A 21,786-nucleotide genomic window follows, 5' to 3' on the forward strand; every position below is an offset into this window, starting at 1 on the left:
GGGTCCTAACTGTCACTTGGAATCAGCTACAATGCAGTCCTCGTGCATATCTCTGACTCTTTAAATGTATATAGTGTCTTAAGTATAACATACGTAATGCGTTTTAATATTGTTATTATATATTAGATCTGCAAGTCATTCCATGTGTCCTGTGATTTCCGTAAATGTTAGTAAATGGCTAGACTGTTCCGTTGGAATAACACGTCTTAACTACTTCCCCAGCCTGAGGGTTCGCCGTCTCTACCCACCTCGTCCTCTACAGGATGCTGAATCCTAATTAATCTTCCTTCCTTCTCCACAGCCAGCTGCGAGTTCCACCTTACTGCGTGATTCACCTCAACTTCTTCTCTTTCTTATTAACACCCTCCATCGGGATTCCTTCACACTAGCATTTTAATTTTTGTATTTGTGTCTTCTTTGAAACAAAACATCGACAGTTATTTCTTATCATATATTTATGTAGATTTAAGACAGTGGTTCCTAACCTTTCTGAGACCATTACCCCTGAGTACGATCAGATAATATCCCAAGTACCGCCCCTTTCCCACCCTTCCCCCACCATCATTAACAATAGGACTTAACTAAACTTTACATTGAGGAATTACTTTCTTTCAAAACTTTTATTTTCAGAATGACGAAAGAGAAATAACGCTTAGTTTTTGTAGGCATCTTGTCAAACCAGGAAGTAATGAGACAGTGAGACAAACGGTACTGCTTATTTTTAACAATGTCTTTTCGTAGAGTGATGAAGCAATTCGTAGTGCACTGTGAATGCTACCTACAACTCCTTATCAGAAAAGAAAGCTAACTATCCACATGGATGGTAGACACCTGGTACGAAACATGCTTCCCCTGCATCATTTCTCTCTCTAGCGACACTTCCTTCAGCCACATCCCCACAGTCATTAAAAACCAACGAAGTTAAAATGTGCACACTATGCTCAGTTTGCGAATCATTTGGTTTCTGGACACGACATCTGAACTGGCAGAATTTGTAAGACTACAGGTTGACAATGCTTTGTGTCTGACCACTGTCACTACCAATAATAGTAGCGTGTAGGCGCTATAGCAGTGTAATAGGTATTACATAGTTACTGCAGTGTAGTGTTGTCAAACTATTCATTTATTTGTTGTGAACTGAATAACGAAGCAATATCTAGTCCACTCTGGGAACGCCTTACAACCAGGACAAGACATTTTTATAGGATATTTATTTGTAATGTACATGTCTCAATCTTACTGTCACATATGCATGGTATAAAGTAGGAAGTATGCGTGGACTATGTGAGAAAGACGATATTAATACATTCGTTTCACAAGCTCTAAACGCTAATAAAACTTTGTGTCATGCATTAATGCTAGTATTTTTTTTAAAATGTAGATATTGCTGGATTACGTAATCAGTATGACAGTCTTACACAATACTAACAGTAATAATGAGCTCTTAAAAATAATAACTAGCCATTTGTTTCGTTTTTACGCTTTAGAAAATTTCATTTTGGCTCCAAATTGGTAACCACAGCTTTAACACAACTCAAGAACCACAGCACTCTTTTTTATTTTCAGTTGGGCATTGCACCCTGCTACGGCCTACAGTTTTTAAACTGAAGCGGAGTGTGTTTTCACAACAGAAATGCGGTGTGTTAGCGGAATGTGTAAGTCTGCAACTAGTTCAATATATTAATGATGGATGTTAAGCAGTGCTTCAGATCAAAATTACAAAAATGTGGGTGACTGAAGTAATTTTAATTAAACTTTGAACAAAATGGAATAAAAACGGCTGAGCAGAAGGATTCGTAGGACCATAAAAGTCTTGAAAAGACCGTATTAACGAAATAACGAAGACTCACAGTCCACGCTAGGACCATGGTTGGGAGAAGATAATGGGAATAAAGCAAATTATTGTTATTAATTGATAGTAGATTGTTCATAAAGTAAGTCAGCTTAACTACATCAGATTAATATGACTTGTTCTTAACTCGAAGTTCTCTTCAAGAAAGTCGTAGAAAATTAGCAGATGCTGTTGAATGAAGAATACTTCATTGCTATCAGTTCCAATTAAACATATTACAGTATGAGAATGGAGAAGTGCAGGATATACAATCGACTACCTTACTACTTGCAACGAATGTGATATACTTTCACCCACAATACTTCAGAAATTTGGTTAATAATTGTTAATTATGTACCTTTAATTCCAACTCTGCTCAGAAAAGACTGACTTAAGTTGTTACAGTCAGTATTGTAAGTAACGTTTATTTCGTCCACTTAAAAACGCATCCTTATCAATTAAGGAGTAGTTATTAGTGTAGCGCCCTTCTTTCCGTGACCGCCTGCCTCAAACAAGATAACCTCCTCAGCCACACTGCCATAAAACAGACTGGGCAAGGCGTCTGTCTACGCTTTGCTTACGTGACGATCTTCTTTAGCAGTCGATAGCCTCCCAACCTCTGCTGTCTAAATCAGTCTCATTGTCACTCTGAGCTTACAAAACTCTGGGTGAGGAGTGAGACATCGCATAATGATTCACAAGGTTTACCGAGCTGGGGACAGGAGGGGCAAGGTGCATCAAATTTTGCCGGCGGCTCTACACACGTCTGCGCGCTCCCACAAGCCACGCAAGTGGTTGTGCGTCGCTGTGGCTTGTCACTGCAGAGAACGGCTGTCGTACTGCGGGACTGCCGTGTCTGCCAGTTCCATGTTTATCTATTTGCTGGGTAACAAACTAAGATCTAATAGTTTTCAAATTACTGATACAAAAGAGAAGGAAAAAAAAAACAAGTTGCAAATTACATATTTAACTTTAAATTAATGAAAATCACAAATTCCAAGAAATAGTTTTGACACAGCATTTCACTTTCATAGGTCTACTTACAACAACATACTAGGTATTTCTGGCGCAATAGAGATCCAAATCATATCAGAACAACCAGGATTTATGCCTAGTAAGTAATGTTGGGGCCAAATACTCAACCTCGCCCAACACACAGAAAACCGCTTCGAACGGAAACAGGTAACTGTCGTCTATTTCATAGATCTCTCAGGTGCCTATGATGCTGTCAACCACCGACGGTTGCTCCTTAATTTAAAACTTTCGAGTGATAAAAGCAGTGGAATGCCTTTTTTTTTTTTTTTTTTTTTTTGACGCTAGGGGAGGCACAGCCGCTGGAGGCAAAAGAATGGCCTATCCCAAGGCAGTGTCCTGTAACCAATTTTATACAACATCTATAGAAACGAGCAGTCCATAAACGCTGAGGTGAGGCTGTTTATACAGGGTGTTACAAAAATGTACGGCCAAACTTTCAGGAAACATTCCTCACACACAAAGAAAGAAAATATGTTATGTGGACCTGTGTCCGGCAACGCTTACTTTCCATGTTAGAGCTCATTATCCCGTATGATGACTCGGTGTTGTGTAATGTCCTTAGGTTAGTTAGGTTTAAGTAGTTGTAAGTTCTAGGGGACTGATGACCATAGATGTTAAGTCCCATAGTGCTCAGAGCCATTTGAACCATTTTATCCCTTATGAAATCATGATAACGTGCTCCATTGAGCGTAGGTGGAAGAACATGGGGACCAATCAAGACATGACCAATCAAGACATCACCAACAATGCCTGCCCAAACGTTCACAGAAAATCTGTGTTGATGACGTGATTGCACAATTGCGTGCGGATTCTAGTCAGCCCACACATGTTGACTGTGAAAATTTACAATTTGATCACGTTGGAATGAAGCCTCATCCGTAAAGAGAACATTTGCACTGAAATGAGGATTGACACATTGTTGGATGAACCATTCGTAGAAGTGTACCCGTGGAGGCCAAACAGCTGCTGATAGTGCCTGCACACGCTGTACATGGTACGGAAACAACTGGTTCTCCCGTAGCACTCTCCATACAGTGACGTGGTCAACGTTACCTTGTACAGCAACTTCTCTGACGCTGACATTAGGGTTATCGTCAACTGCACGAAGAATTGCCTCGTCCATTCCAGGTGTCCTCGTCGTTCTAGGTCTTCCCCAGTCGCGAGTCATAGGCTGGAATGTTCCGTGCTCCCTAAGACGCCGATCAGTTGATTCGTACTTCCTCCTGTCGCGACACCTTCGTTCTGGAAATCTGTGTCGATACGAACGTTTGGGGAAGGAGACCAGACAGCGAGGTCATCGGTCTAATAGGATTAGGGAAGGATGGGGAAGGAAGTCTGCCGTGTCCTTTCAGAGGAACCATCCCGGCATTTGCCTGCAGTGATTTAGGGAAATCACGGAAAACCTAAATCAGGATGGCCGGACACTACATCAAGGTAAATAAGTAAACAAATCAATATTGTTGAGCTATTGACAGTGTGCTGAAGTGATCCAGAATACACTATCTCAGCCATTACCGGTTCTACTAGCTTCAACGATCCATGGTGAGTTCGTTTACGGAAAAGTGTATTAATAAGACCGAAATTTTTATTACAAATAATATCTTAAGTATTCAAAAATGTGTCTACACAACTTGTTATTTCTTTGTTTCATGAGCGGAACGGCAGCAACTTGTCAGCAGAGCCTCTTCGGAGCCGCAAGACCTCAAAACAAAAACCAACCACACAATTCCGGCTCCTAGTCGGCGACTATCCATTCCTTCCCTGGTCATTATATTTTAACACTAAAAATAACAGAGTTACGAAATTGTAATTTTGAAAAGTTCAGTTTCGTACCTACTTTTCACATGTTAACATCTATATATAGTGGTGACAAAAGTTATGGGATGTCTTCTAATATCGTATCGGACCTCCTTTTGCTCAGTGCAGTGTAGCAACTCGACTTGGCATGAACTCAACAAGTGTTGGAAATCTCCTGAAGGAGTACTGAGCCATGCTCCCTCTACAGCCGTCCACAATTGCGAAAGTGTTGCCGGTGCAGGATTTTGTGCACGAACTGACCTCTCCATTACGTACCATAAATGTTAGATCGGATTCACGTCGGGCGATCGGCGTTGCCAAACCATTCGCTCGAACTGTCCAGCAAGTTCTTCAAACCAGCCGCGAACAATGACAGGCTGTTGACGTGACGCACTCTCATTCATAAAATGCAAATGGTCTCTAGGTAGCCGAGCACAACCATTTCCAGTCAATGATTGGTTCAGTTGGACCAGAGGACCCAGTCCCTTCCATGTGATCACAGCCCACACTATTATGAAGCCATCATCAGCTTGCACAATGCCTTGTTCACAACTTGGGCCTATGGCTTCGTGAGATCTGCACCACACTCTAACCCTACCATCAGCTCTTACCAACAGAAATCAGGACTCATCTGACAAGTTGATGGTTTTCCGGTCGTCTAACGTCCAACCGATATGGTCGCGAGCCACGAGAGACGCTGCAGGCGATGTCGTGCTATTAGCAAAGGCACTCGCATCGGTCGTCTGCTGCCACAGCCCATTAACCCCAAATTTCGGCGCACGTTCGTCATAATTCCAACGATGATATCTGCGGTTAGTGCACGCAGTGTTGGTTGTCTGTCAGCACTGACAACTCTACGCAAACGCCGCTGCTCTCGGTCGTTAAGTGAAGGCCGTCGGCTGCTGCGCGTCCGTAGTGAGAGTTACTACCTGAAATTTGGTTACCGAAATATGTGTATGTGCACATCGCTATCCCACGAATTTTATCACCTCAGGGTACATGAAGTGTGTATTGCGTGCGCGCACAGGATGTAAGTATTACGTCAATAAAACTGGATGAAAAAGCGTTTATCGAAAAACTGCCAGTATCGGTACTGTGATTTATAAAGAATTTTGAATAGATCCTATCGGGTGAAATTCTGACAAATGGAAATACAATTCAAGCTTAAATTTGGGTGCAGGAAAATATGCATGCATATCTTTGACGGTAGAATACTCGGCTACCTAGAGACCAATAAGTTTGTGGCAGGCAACTTTAAAGATAAAATAGGGACAGTGGCATGCAATAAAAGTTAACCAGTTTCTTGGGAAGTGGGCTTACATTTGACTTTTTGCTAAATTGACATTTTGGTTATGCGTTTAAGTGCGATAAAAGGATTGTGCTTCCGTCTGACGAGCAAACACGTTTATTTTTTTAACTCTGGGGAATTAATAACTTTGCTTTTCACAGGCAGCATTTGTCAACGAAAGGTCGGGCTGTAACATCTCCGGTGAACTCAAATTACGCCTGTGAGTGTGTTAGTTACTTTTGAAGTGAATTTAATGGACACGAATTACTTAATTTCGGTGAAGCAGTGAACGAGACAGTCTATTAATATTTACTACACCAAATAAGCATCGACCAGTAACACATTTAAAGTTCGTTGAGAAGAGATCGCTGCTGGTTGGGATAGCAACGAGTATCAAGGAGAACGAAGAATACTTGATTGCGACAGCTTTTACATTACAAGAGTTATCTGGTACTGGTACTGAAACTGAATTCATTTCTTTCATTCAGATCTGCAAAAACAGACCCTAATCTGCTACTATACGCAATTACTTCGGATACAGCAGGATGTGAAATTTCCCGCCTGCTGGGTTACTTCACTTCGAAGTGGCCACTACTGGTTTGCAGCAAAGTGAATACCGCTAACAGAGCACTGTGCTGTAGCCCCAGTGGTTAGCGCACGGTACTTATAAGGCAGTAGCCGTGAGCAATGCCGGGGTTGTGAGTTCGAGCCTCACCTGGGGCATACTTTTATTTCGTAGCAGCTGTCTCTGACAGCACCCTGTGGCTAGGTTTGAGATGTATCAGCAATTTGAGTAAGATTAATGTGCATTCTATTCGCTAGCTACGTCTTCCTCGGTAGTATAGTGGTTAGTCACGCCTGTCACGCGGGACACCGGGATTCGATTCCCCGCCGAGGAGGCACATGCGATTTTTAATTACTGCACTATCACTCGCCGAAATTAGTGTATAACGTTTACGGCTACTTGCAAGTGTATCCCACACAGGGAGCTGCCTGCAGCGCATCCTCGGTAGTATAGTGGTTAGTATCCCCGCCTGTCACGCGGGAGACCGGGGTTCGATTCCCCGCCGGGGAGATGCGATTTTTATCTCACAAAACGGCTCGAGTGTTGCGCGTGTGGGCTGAAGAGCATTAACTTTGCTGCAAAATCTTAAAAAATAGCTACATCTTAGGAAGTGGTTCTCGCATTCTTCACACTTCAGAATTACGGGGTTTGCTGTTGACGCTGAATCAATGCCCCCCAGCCGACACTCTAGGCGTAATAATCGAGCTCGACACAATGAGGAAAAGAAATAATTTTGGCAGAGCGTGGTTTCGATCCACGGACCTCTGGGTTATGGGCGCAGCACGCTTCCACTGCGCCACTCTGCTGTGCGGAGGTGTACTGGCTATTCGTCACGTGACGTGGGACACTTGGAAAGTGTTGTTTGCGTCGCTTTCACACGCCTTTATTTAATTGCGTAACATCTCCTACAGCTCTCAGCTTGACTTGTCTCGACTGACGCTACGCTGACACTTGCGGGCAGAATAAAGTCGTTTTCAAGGAAAAATCCATCCAGCAGGTTGAAGGTATTTAGATGAGACAAGGCTCAAGAAAGAAGTTGTAGATCAAGGTATCTATGAAGTCTCAAAAGAAGAAGACTAAGATTTTGGATTGAGGGAATTCTGTTTGTACTGGTGGAGATCGAGACGGCCCATCGAGTGTTTGGAGCCGCCTACCAGCTCCCAGCAGTTTCCCTTGAACCACTTACGAGCCGTGGTGGCTATCTACATGCTGTCTGCCCATTGGAAAATTCGACAACAGGCTACGAGCTGAGCAATAATTGATAGGAGAGACAGAGAATAAACAGTTAAGGAATACTGTAGAAAAGAATGTGATGTGAATGACTGAGAAATGAGAAGATCAAGAAGCATAAATGGGAGAAGATGGTAACATTTGCTTTTCTTTCTGTCGGAGGGGAAAACTGACCGTATGCGTTAATTTTTTGGGGAAACATTATTAGGGTGACGGAAGGAAGTGTTCAGCTTCGCCTGGAAAGCATTAGGGCCCTTAACTGGTTTGTTGTTAGGTTGATTGGGAACGTGGGACGGGGGTAAAGGACCGAACAAAGAGGTCATAACTCCGTGGTGGTATATCCAAAAGCACAGACATCCACCGAGAATGTTTTCTGATCTAGTCGGGAGATTCACAACAGTAAAAGCGAGAAGACTAAAAACGTGTGGACATATTTTGCAGCGTCAGTAATAAAAGTAAGGCGAAGCAGATGGCGAAGTCAGCACTTGGGCCCCAGAGCTCTGCATGCAACAAGAAGAAAAGGATCAAAATAGAGTAAAAAGAGGGATGAAAGAGTAGCATGGTAAAGCACAGTAGGTAACGTCGGTGATCCCCCAAACAGCGGGAGACGCCTTCCCAGCTACCCCAGCCCGCCTCCAGAGATAGATTACAACCTTATAACTGAGAATACAAACTACTCTCACGGAGAAAACTGAGAACTAGTTCAACCGTTCAGCACCTATAGTTTCATGAAGTTACAGAAGGTTGCAGGACTGTACATAGCCTTCCAAACGGCGTCTGTAACAGAGGCGCGTTCCAGGCAGAGATATGTGATTGAGTTTCTTTCAGCGGAAAACCATAGCATCGCAGATATTCATACGAGTAGTGGGATGATGGCAGTACTAGGACACAAGTGATATCAAATTAATATGCAGATCAGTTAAATGGATGAATTCATTACCTCCACCCCAACCCCAGATGATCAAATGGTTCTAATGGCTGTAAGCACTATGGGACTTGAAATCTGAGGTCATGAGTCCCCTAGACTTAGAACTACTTAAACCTAAATAACCTAAAGACATCACACACATCCATGTCCGAGGCAGGATTCGAACCTGCGACCGTAGCAGCAGCATGGTTCCAGACTGCAGCACCTAGAACTGCTCTCCCACAGCGGCCGGCCAACCCTACAGGACATCATGGGTTTTCCCCAACCGGCTTGTGGGTCTCCTCCCCCATCTGCTCTATTCACAGAAATTTCGAATTTTGGCGGTAAATTTAAAAAATGCTGGACGTTTCAAAAATGGCGGAAATTTCTTTGTCCCAAGGCTTTGCTGATGTGCCACCGCGCGGGAATTGGCGGAAAATTCAAAATGACAGTCACCTTTCCGGGAGTTCTGGGTGGAAAGCCCAAGTGCATCCCCCAAAATAGGGAAACTATCCACATGCAGAAGAAGAAATTTAGGTTAGTGTACTGTGTTTGGGAAACTGAAGTAAAGATCGGTCCTAAGTAGGTTACTGATTACAAAGATCGCTCCTAATTACTCATTGAAATTGTCGTGAAATAAAGCCAGCACTCGTAAACAACGGGTCATAATGCAACACGTGTACTGAGAATTGAGAAAAATTATCGTAATAACACAACTACCACAAAAACCGACCCCAAAACATCGCACAAGGAGAGACGGGATACAGCTGCATCTGTGTTCGCATCGATATCTAGTCACAAACTAACCAGCTTAGAGCCAGTCTTACCTCCCCCCTTACCATCCCTTATCCCTCCCTCTCCTCACCATAGGTAGGGATACAGACTAGTTCTATCTTTCCACTGTGGTCCACAAAGAGATCCATCTGGTGTTAGTGATATACTGTCTCCAGTCTGCAGAAATCAGTCACAGATGGACAAAAGACTCAAGAAGAGGACACTTCCTATAAGCTTGTGTATTTCTCGGACAGTTCCCCCCCCCCCCCCCCCCGTCCAGGGACTGGGTGTTGTGCTGTCATCGTCCTATCCTCCTATCATCCTCATCGACTGCAGGTCGCCGAAATCGCGTGAAATTGAAAGACCGGCACCCGGCGAACGGTCTGCCCGACGGGGGGGCCCCAGCCATAAATAAATAAAACTACCTGCTCATAGGTCGGAAAAGAAATATCATTGTACATTCAGCAGCAACAAGTTATAATTCAAGAGGTCGTCTCTGTTTTGGTACACTATGGCAGGTCCCGTATTACCAATTCGATGCTGTATCACGTTCATGTTTAAGAAACGTAAAAAACAAGTTGTGACAACATGGATTGTAACAGAACTTCCTACAGTCACTTAGTAGAGAACTCTGTAAGATTCCACCAATACATCGAAAACAAATATTGTATGCATGCTGACAATTCGCACATTTGCTCCATAACTCGCCTCTACCGACCTGTGCGTAAAGTTTCTGTTACCAACCGGACCATCATTTGCAATAGCAGATACTTGTGCTGTAGGTTCATAAGCAATTTGGTCATCACAGAACAGCCTGTTTTACGCAATATATTGATATGTAGGGAAAAACATTGTTTCTAGGTTCTACAACAAGCTATTATTCAAGTGGTGTCTACTAACATTAAAGGCTGTCGAGTATGAAATAACACACGACTTGTGGTAAAACATTTTTTAAACTTGTAATCGTGATCATAAAAACAGTCATGTTTCCACGAAAATACATACAGTCGATTTCCCTTAGTTTTATGAGTAAAATCGGTAGAGTTTGAGAACATTTCACATGTTCAAATTACAAATTGTCATACATGAGGGCATTACATTCATTTCAGACGTATGAAATACCAATACACATCAGCGTCCATGCAGTTACTTATTACGTTCGATAGCACTTCTCATCGTTATTTTGACACATACAGGGCAGGTAAAGAAAAAAAACTACTATCTGCATCCACACATAAACCACTCATATCACTCACTGTAATAGAACCGCGTATAACATTTTACCGCCTCTCTCTCTCTTCTGATACATCGAAAAACAAATACCATCAGAGTGTTGACATTGGTCATATTACATATTCATGTTGCACTGGTTCACTGGACCAGGTGGCCAGTGATAAAAGTCGCTTGCACAAACCTATGTAAAGTTTTGTTGCCTGTACTGGAGGAAGATCATATCCCACAGACTATCAATCACAAGAGAGGGCCCCTGTGTTATTTCACAAGCAGTCTGATAACATTGTTTTCTGCTGTAACACATCCAAGAAATATATGACTACAGCCATAAATTTTGTTTTTCTACCGTGACTTTGAGATCTGTGTCAAGTACTAAACTGACTTAAACAATTTTCGATCCATTGGCTCTCACAGAAAGCTGCATATTGCATGGTGTATGCTATGCTGCTACCACAACACACAGGATGGTAGAAATAAAACACGGAGGTGATATTTTCTATTGACAAAAACGTCGAAGACATCACAACATATGGAAACTGGAAGAGTTTGCGGCATTGTGAAGCGTTTCCAAACAGCTGTCCGAAGGTGATGACGTATATGTTTAATCTTATCTTTCACACTGACACGATAGCGGAGGGTAGTTGATCCCCAGAAGGTGCTGTTCAGAACACACTCAGGATGTTGTTGTTGTTGTTGTGGTCTTCAGTCCTGAGACTGGTTTGATGCTGCTCTACATGCTACTCTATCCTGTGCAAGTTTCTTCATCTCCCAGTACCTACGGCAACCTACATCCCTCTGAATCTGCTTAGTGTATTCATCTCTTGGTCTCCCTCTACGATTTTTACCCTCCTCGCTGCCCTCCAATGCTAAATTTGTGATCCCTTGATGCCTCAAAACATGTCCTACCAACCGATCCCTTCTTCTAGTCAAGTTGTGCCACAAACTTCTCTTCTCCCCAATCCTATTCAATACCTCCTCATTAGTTACGTGATCTACCCACCTTATCTTCAGCATTCTTCTGTATCACCACATTTCGAAATCTTCTATTCTCTTCTTGTCCAAACTGGTTGTCGTCCATGTTTCACTTCCATACATGGCTACACTCCATACAAATACTTTCAGAAACGACTTCCTGACACTTAAATCTATACTCGATGTTAACAAATTTCTCTTCTTCAGAAACGATTTCCTTGCCATTGCCAGTCTACATTTTATATCCTCTCTACTTCGACCATCATCAGTTATTTTACTCCCTAAATAGCAAAACTCCTTTACTACTTTAAGTGTCTCATTTCCTAATCTAATCCCCTCAGCATCACCCGATTTAACTTGACTACATCCCATTATCCTCGTTTTGCTTTTGTTGATGTTATCCATTTCCCTTTTTAAATTTTCTAACCTACCTGCCCGATTAAGGGATCTGACATTCCACGCTCCGATCCGTAGAACGCCAGTTTTCTTTCTCCTGATAACGACGTCCTCTTGAGTAGTCCCCGCCCGGAGATCCGAATGGGGGACTATTTTACCTCCGGAATATTTTACCCAAGAGGACGCCATCATCATTTAATCATACAGTAAAGCTGCATGTCCTCGGGAAAATTTACGGCTGTAGTTTCCCCTTGCTTTCAGCCGTTCGCAGTACCAGCACAGCCAGGCCGTTTTGGTTAATGTTACAAGGCCAGATCAGTCAATCATCCAGACTGTTGCCCCTGCAACTACTGAATAGGCTGCTGCCCCTCTTCAGGAACCACATGTTTGTCTGGCCTCTCAACAGATACCCCTACACTCAGGATAGTAGAAATGAAAAGAGGTATTGTTAACTTATTTGCGAAAAAAAGAAGAGGCAAGCATTACAGCACATGGAGGCTGCAACATTGAGGAATGTCTCCAACAGATGTCTGAAGGTGATGACCTCTACATTTAATCCAATGTCCACAGTGACAAGTATCAGATGTCCAGTGTTCTGCCGAGACTTTCTCCATCGCAAACAAGTGGTGTCAATCAATCATTATGTGGTAAACAACAGCACATCAATACACGGATGGGATGGAAAAGCCACCATCGGTATGGTCAATGCACTGTAGTAAGCACTGCAGTTGATAGCATGGTCAATTTTAGCAATTTTACCAGTTTTTCCATAATTTCAGTGCCAGTCAATGACGGAGCAGAATGCATCCCAGTTTCTGTACCATCACTAAATCACCCCTCTACTACATGGCGAGTACCATATACTAGACTGTGAGTGCAGATAGGTGACCGTACGTCCACTAGGTCATATATACACCAAAGTACACCAGACAGTGTCACGCACCGATGCAGTTAGGTTATCTACACGTTTCTAGCACATTAATCATAGTGCAGAATTTACAAGTACGATGTTTCCGTATGTGGACGGGAATTACAGAGTATTCTTGCATTCATAGAATGAAGTCTGAGATTGAAATATACCCCCGCAATATCCTTGACCAGGCCTCCCTGCAACACCTTTCGGACCAGAAGTAGGAGGGTACTATATCCACTACATTCCACACCACATCTCGTGAAGGAACGGAGTGATCTGAATCTGTAACTACTGTTCAGCGAAGTCCGTTCCGTACCAGTCCTACTTATGACGCTCTTCGAGGTGCGCAAGATCTCTCCAGATGCACGCATGTTGAGGAGGTTAGCACCCCTCAACGGTGTATAGTAGACATGAGAATGTTGTGGTGATATAACAGATGGTTACGAACAAACCTGTGATTTATGCATGATGGAGCTCCAGACGGATGGATGATATCAATTCTGGGCCATTATTCTAGTGATGGATGATGTCAATTCTGGACCATTATTCTAGTGCCTGCAGTCAGTTCCAGGGAGCTACCGGCAACACAGAGATGATTGTAGAGCATAAACACACGCACTCCCAAGAGCACACAGTTCTGCACCTACCAACGCTATATTGTTAAACCGATGTGGTTTCCAAAGTATTAGTTACGCGAAATACAACCCTCTTAATACTCTAAAGCATCATCTGACATACAACCACCCTGCAACTTTTTTACTCCGATCACTATGGGGACAAACTTTAAAATGATAAAACTACTTCCTTCCATACTGTTCACGGGTCCTTGGAAGTGATTGACCTATACCACACTGCAAAGGTATCATCGGTGTACGTCTACCACTCGAACTGCTTATAAACCCACTAGAACGAAGTCAGGAGACTGCTGTTCTGTCTCCTAGGAAATTGCAGATTTTATACGTCATGTAAGTTGGAAATGTACACACCCTCAATTATGCTTCCCACGTCAGTCGTGATTATTAGCAGTAGTAGATGTTTTGATACATGCTGCCATGCCTGACGAGGAAAAACGACATGCATATTTTCGTTAGTTGATGCATTGATTTACCACCCACACCCTGCTGTACGAAAATGAGCACAGAGGAACAGCGACTTCATACAAGGGAGTAAACACCACGATCAATAGCCAAAGGAAATGAAAGTCTTATTGCTGTTTACAGTAGCACCACCACGGACCTGGTAGCCTTCCTCTTGCATACAGAAGTCATGGTATCACGTTAGGTAGTTTTGCTGATGTGGAGCATAATATAGCGAGTTCGTCCTTGCACCACGCCTCTATAGTATCCCGGCTTCACACTATTATGGCAGATGTATGTGGGATCAGTCTACTCTCACACAGAACAAGCCAGGGAATGGCTTAAGCCTGTTCAACACATTGATTCTCCTCCTTAATACTTACGGAATAACGTTGCTTGTGAGAACCAATCGTAATAAAGTAATATCTATATTCTGCGTGTATGAGGACACTGTCCAGGATTGGAACATGTATGTCTTGCTTGCTTGCTTTAATATAGTGCTGCTGTATAATACTTACATCACCTTTGTTGAAGTATGTGTTATGAAAATCGATGTAATTTGCAGGAGGAGGGGAGGATTAAATCTGATTGCAGGCAGAGCACAATTTTTAAGCTTTTCTCAGTCTTTTGTGTCCGGGCAACCCCAACGCACATCAATTCCTCCCACATACGACATTTACAGATAACGACATGTCATAGTGGTATGTGAATACCGTCAGCCTTTTTTATCTCTTATTCTTTTATTCTTTGTTCAGTACAGGTAACCTGAAGAATGTGTGGATGATTGTCAAGATCTGTCTCAACATTTTTACGAAGTTTTAGCTCACTGCATTTCAGTGTAATGAAAGACTGTCACCTTCAATATGACAATGCCTACTAATACACTGTGGTGTTCGCACTGAAGACAGCTTTGCTTTACTAATTTCAAAATCTCCACAGATAAACGAACTGACCATACTGCCAAACCTCGTCCGCCTGCGTGTCTCACCTACCACAAATCCTATTTCAAAATCTTGGAATGTCTATGATACAGGAGCGTTCCCCTTAGGTAGGGAATTTTGTACCTTACTGTACTTGTATCTACCAGTGGTTGTACACATTAGATGAATGTGCCCAAACACCCTAGACCATTCGACTACGTTTCAGATCACAAAACGCAAGTAATCTTAATACAGTTTTGAAATGTTGAGCTACGTGTAGCGAAAATGGGTACCTGTTCGCCAGACTACGGTATCAAATTCTGTGAAATTTGTCGTGGCTGCTTATCGTTAAAACAATTGACCCTTTTCGTGAGAAGCCAGACTGAAAATTCCAGCTTGCTGAAATTGACCTTCACGATGCCTGTGCACGCCAGCACAAGGAATCATAAATTATTAATCCAACGAAAAAGTGCTACGTAGAGTTATCAAGCATTTAATGCGTCTAATGGCAAAAAGCAAACACAGCCTTTACATGCTGCCTGTTCGGAAGGAAACAATAAAAAAAATGCCAAACCCCCGATCTGCCATTAAGATGTGCGCAGAGTCCCAACTTGGATTACCCTTGTCCAAGTAGTGAGTCACTCTTCTGTTAGCTGCTCTTAGTGCCAAACTGATTCGTGGATTGTTCCGAACGAAATGTCTCTCCTATTTCAATTCCATTTAATCATCTTTTGACAGTTGATGCTCTTCTTCCTTTGCGTGCTTGCTGAGAAAAATTTATGAGATATTTCGCCTTATACAAGACACTTTATCTGTTTTACTTTTCCCAAACATATTTCTGCACTTTCTGTGCTATCATCAACGGGAGATGTTTAATTTACAGTCTCAAAATTACTATAATACAGTTACATTTTTATTTCAACCTCCATTCTCTTCATATATATATATATATATATATATATATATATATATATATATATATATATGTCGTATTTCGATGTAGTTCATTCTGCAGGCCCTACTGACAAAGAACTATCACTATCACACACACACACACACACACACACACACACACACATATATAACTGAGTGAGTGATAGTTCTTTGTCAGTAGGGCCTGCAGAATGAACTACGTCGAAATACGACATTTTACATTAAGTCAATTCTAGTAGCTGCAATCTAATATTTATTCGCTCGTCTCTTAGATATTTCTGCAGAACAAGCTTGCCTGTTTTGGCTTACTATGCCATTTCCAAGTACACCAGTGGGTACTGTGAATAATTAAATTTACACCTTTCTTATGCTCAAGAACGTATATTTATAGATTACATTTCTACATACGTCAAGAGGAGTTGCCGACCGGTGTGGCCGAGCGGTTCTAGGCGCTTCAGTCTGGAATCGCGCGACCGCTACGGTCGCAGGTTCCAATACTGCCTCGGGCATGGATGTGTGTGATGTCCTTAGGTTAGTTAGGTTTAAGCAGTTCTAAGTTCTAGGGGACTGATGACCTCAGATGTTGAGTCCCATAGTGCTCAGAGCCATCTGAACCATTTGAGGAACAGGAGTTTGTTTTGGAAGTGCGAGCGGCTCGAGGCTTTTGACGGTGTGGGGCCCAACAGTCAAGCCTGGTGGAGGTGGAGCGTCTAGTTAACATGCGATAGCTGTCTGTCCCACCAAGTGGTTTCTATTAGAGGCCATCCTAGCGTGGTTTGGATCCAACAGCTACTTGAAGTTGTTTTGATCATTTCGACGCCTGCGGAGGCAGCGCGGTCTCTTGACGTCCTAAGGAGCGGAAGAACGACCCCGTCCTGCCCAAGTTAAGTGAATTGCCACTCTGCTCTCCTTCTCGTCTTTCACCTTCGGTGGGTTTTGTATTACTTTCAGACGTGATCAATCCCACTGCAATAAGTTTATTTGCTATACCTGTTTATTTGAAGCCTGCTGTCTTGTCTGCGCCCCCTCTTTTAAAATCAGCTGTTTGTTACTTAAGAAGAAACCTGTACTTCGTTTCAGTGTGTGAAAGGTTTTTTATAATTAATAGCAGTTGCATATCAAATATTACTCTAAATTAAATTAGTGCAGTTAACTGTCTGTTATTGTCCATTTAGTGGTCACTGATCTCGTCTAGAAATCCTAGACCTTGCTGCCTTTTAAAGTTATTTGTTAAAACTGTTTACTGACAGCAGTTGTCTTGCCTGCTCGACATGTTTACGGGTTTGAAACAGGTACCGATGTATGAAACTCGGGTTACTGTGTGTTGACATTTGTCGTCAGCCGTTTCAGGAAGCAAATGACGTTGCAGACGCGGTCTCACGGGCCCAACACTGACGGCTAGCACCATCTATAGGGGCATTCCGGTTTCATACTTCTACATCTGGTAAACGAATAATAAAAATAAAGGACTTGGTATGAATGTTTTGAAAAAAATTGGAAATATACACTCATACGAAAAATTTCCCGACGACTTACTCTATAAACAAACTCACTTGAAACACAAGCCCTATTTAGAATTTTTTTTAAATTTTCGGCCACTAGAAAGGATAGACATATGAAATAATAGATTACACACACGAAAAATTAACCATATAATATCTATGCAGCAAACGCACCATCCCTGACTTCCAAAGATAGAAAATCTGTAAACATGTAGCACCTAAGGAACCCAACTGTCAAATACCTGAAACATCATTATCACGAAAAAAAATTCATATTATAACAGCCACGTGAAAATAACAATATTTCACAACAGAAAGCTCAAAATTGGCTGCTGGATGTCATACGATCCTCAACTTCACCTGAACATAAGTAGAAATGTAATCTATAAAAATACGTTCTTTATCATAAGTAAGATGTAAAAAAGTTTCATTATTGTCAACAACCACAGGTGCACTTGTAAATGGCACTGTAAGCCAAAACGGGCAAGCTTGTTGTGCAGAAGTATCTAAACACAAACAAATAACTATTACACTGTAGCTACTGAAATTGACTTCTTGTACGATGTATGATAATTAGGCACCAATTTTGCATTGGTTCACATACATCGTCAAGAGTCAATGTTCACCTAGCTGATACAAGAAATATTGCATGGTTTTTGTTATGGCGAAAATTAGACTCAAAATACAGGTTTGGATTAAACAGTTGTACCGGAAATTTTTCATATACATTTGAAGAACTGATGATTGGGCATCAGCTTTGCATTGACTTACATATGCAGTTCATTTTAAAAGTTTCCTTTAAAAAGAAAATAAGTGTCTCAACACGCCGTAAATAACGGGAATAAAGGCTAGAAGAAGCAAAAATCGTAAGTAACAATATAAATAACATGGGTTTCGATCTGAAATGGTACAGAAACAGAAACCTTTGTTTTGTTGACAGTTTGTAAGAACGCCTGTGGTGGGGTTACCAGACGCCCCGTTTTTAACGGACTGTCCCTTTTTTCCTTACGTATCCTGTTGTTCTGACAAATTTTTGACTGGACGACAAATGCCCCGTTTTTCCGTAGGCTCTTACTTGTCAATAATTGTAACTTTTTCATGTAGTTCTCCCTGGGTTATTTGTTGTACGCGCCAGTTTCGTCCCATACGTTTTTTATACTTTCGTACGAAGATCCAGGCCCAACTTGAATGTTCAACGGAACACAATATTTCGCTAGCTGTCATGTTTTAGGCATAAAGTTTTCTTGGCCCTTGAGCGTAACAAGAGCGGGGAGCGAAAGTACACGGTGACAGTAGAGGTACGGATAGAAGACATTCCGCTATCTTACTCAATCAATGAGCCTCAGTGCTGGCAACTATGGCAACGACTTCTACTAATTTTTTTTTTTTTAATAGTAGAGATGCACAGAAGTAGCAAAGTTGTTTGAATGCCGTTCTACGGTGTTAATATTCAAAAGTCGCGCTTATCTATAATAATGAATACACACTGTTGGATATCTCAGATTGGCAGTAACAGCAAGCGGTTCAGTCTTCCGAATTCTACCGAAAAGAACTTATAAGAATTAGAAGTTTTTAAATATTAGGACACGGCGGGTTTCCGCCACTGCATTCTATTGTTTGTTATTCGCTTTATTCGCGACAGAAGTCCGTGTTAATATGGGGAAAAGAAAACACACTTTCTCCAAAACTAAAGAGTTTCATTTCTGGAAGCAAAAGGCAACATCTACGAACGTAGAATGTGCTTTACATCGTTCAGTTTTCTCCACTGAACATGGAGGATGTGCCGATATAACAGCACATTAAGAAGCAGCAAGCGTTGGCAGCTTCCGCGAGAACTTCCAGTAGTTTAACTTCCCTCGTAAGAACGAATCGACTGAAAACTGAGCAGGATCAATACATCGCTGCTGAAGAATGGCTGTTTGTCTTTCACACGGCAAAACAACTACTCATTCCGTTCAATGGATTGCACAGCTCTTATCTACAAAGTACTTTTTGAAAAGACATTCACATCTTTCAAGACAAAGGGCGAGTTGATTTTAGTGAATGTTTTATCGCCATATGCAATGCATGAAGAATAATAAGAACTTAAAGACGCCAAGTACGTGTCTGTGATGGTTGATGCAAATTACAAAAGCATAAAATTAGTCCCGATTATAGTTAGATGTATCACTCCTACCAAAGGTATTCAGTGCAAAATAATCTTTTTTCAGAACACTGGTGGAGAACCATCAGAACTATTAGCTAGTACCTCGTGGGCATCTTAAGAATTTAATTGACAAGATTGTTGCGTTTTGTGCAGACAGCCGTATCTCTAATTTTGGTGGGTAAAAGAAGGCTGGGACAAACAACATTTCAAAGTTTATTACAAATTTAACAGTGTGCTCCAAATGAACATTCAAAACATTGGTCGTACACACCACTGTAAAAAAGAGTGCAGACATTCTGCCTACCGACGCAGAAACTGTAGCAAATAAACTACTACAATATTTTCATTTTTATATTGAGCATGTGAAAGAACTGAAATCATTTTGTGATTTTGTTGCTACTGAATATAAGCAGGTTCTAGGTAGTGCTTTTTGTTCAGTTTCTAGGTAGTGTTAAAACCAGATGGTTGTTATTGTTGCCAGGGGTTACAAAACTTATTGATATGTGTGCCCCTCTAAAGTCTTATTTCATCTCACACGATAGGTCTCCTACATTGCCAAAACAGTTTTTTTGACAAACCAGTCAGTTCCTTGTCTTCATTTCACAGAAAGCAAATTGAAAATGTTCTCAAATTCAATCCAAAAATTGGGAAGAAACAAAATTTCTACTACTGAATCAGTACAGGAAACAGTTGCTTAAAGAAAAAAATTAACAGGAAACATAGTAAGTTTAAGACTGCAGTTATTTCTTCAAAGTTAATTAACTTAGAATATGAAGGTATTTTCACTCAATCAAATATGAAAGTATTACAAATTTATTTTATGATAGTTTAAGATATTTAGAAAAGTGTGTTTCTCTATATAATATTCTAAAATCATTTCATTGGATGACACAGAAAAATTTGCATCTTGGAATGAGGTTTTAAAAATAACTGACAATTCTGAAGACAGTAGATTCAGGTTCAAAGATTCAGGTCAATGAAGACGCATTATTTGATGAATTAGGACATGTGAACAAAATTATTCGTAGAAAACTTGAAGAATGGGGAAAAGATAATGTAGATACTGATACTAGATGACTGATGTATTCCACAAACTTGAAAAGTAGGCATTTCATGTATAAATATATAATACTTCTGAGTTTTTCTCTTGCTGGATAGCAGGCACAAATGCTGTTGCTGAAGAAGTGTTTCCAGTCGTTAACTCCCTTTGGACTGATGAAAAAATCGTTTTACTACCGAAATTACTGACGCGATTGCAACTGTTAACTCATTTACAATACGTTACGTGCAATGAATTCTACAACCTGCTATTACGCTATCCAAAATTCTTGCAAGACGGTAGGTCTTCTGATAAGTAAAAAGTTAACAATGATGTTCTTGGTTCACGATCCAGAAGTTCATGTTCAGCAGGCATTTGATATCTACGATATTGTTTACTGTTTTCTTAGTGTTTTGAATTCTGGCATAATTCCTGGAAAAATTTATGTATTAGAATATGATTCAGCGTCATGATACGTATGTTTTAAAGTACGTTGTTAAAATAAATTCCTATTCCCGTGTATGAACGTTAGTTTTCATTTGTCTCTTTCAAGCAGTGCTGGCATATATATGGTGTATATTTTCTTTGAACGTAATGTCCCGTTTTCTCGTTTCTATTTTTCAGAAATATTACTTTTTTTTACGTAGAAAATATAGCTACCCCTAGTCTATGGCAATTACGCGTCTACCAACATAAATGCACCTTATTAGTGTTATTTGAGGTAAGCGCAAAACTGTATAAATATTTATCATCCACGCCTGTGTTCTAGGCCTTATCTTCTCCACAATGAAAACATGCAATACTTCGTGTATCAGCCAGGTGACATGGGCAGTTAACTACGTATGTAAATCTATGGAAAATTGATGCCTAGTCATTACTCCTTCATACGTATGTAAAAAAACATTAGGCTGAAACTGAAATGTAACAGTATCACACTACTTTTCAGACGAGAACATAAAAATATCCCACTGATGGTTGCACAGAAAGTGCTGAAATATGTTTGCGAAAAGTAAAATAAAGTAACTGAGATTTGCATAATATGGTGGAACACATCACCAAGTCAACTCCATTTGTTGCATAATATATCGCATTTTCCGAAGAAAAACTGTAGAAATTCCAAAGCGATGTTAAAAATTATTCGCCCAACGTGGGGCTCGAACCCACGACCCTGAGATTAAGAGTCTCATGCTCTACCGACTGAGCTAGCCGGGCAACGTGGATTAATTAAG

The 21,786-nt window shown here is 41.3% G+C and overlaps 2 non-coding genes across 2 annotated transcripts; one reads left to right on the forward strand and one right to left on the reverse strand.

Moving 5' to 3' along the window:
* Nucleotides 1-6,954: 6,954 nt before the first annotated feature.
* On the forward strand, nucleotides 6,955-7,026 carry Trnad-guc. The gene has a single exon. It is a non-coding gene; the product is annotated as a tRNA-Asp (tRNA).
* Nucleotides 7,027-21,696: 14,670 nt separating this feature from the next.
* Nucleotides 21,697-21,769, reverse strand: Trnak-cuu. Its single transcript has one exon. It is a non-coding gene; the product is annotated as a tRNA-Lys (tRNA).
* Between the last annotated feature and the right edge of the window lie 17 nt (nucleotides 21,770-21,786).

This window comes from Schistocerca americana, chromosome 8, assembly GCF_021461395.2.
Source record: "Schistocerca americana isolate TAMUIC-IGC-003095 chromosome 8, iqSchAmer2.1, whole genome shotgun sequence".
Classification (NCBI taxonomy): Eukaryota; Metazoa; Arthropoda; class Insecta; order Orthoptera; family Acrididae; genus Schistocerca; species Schistocerca americana.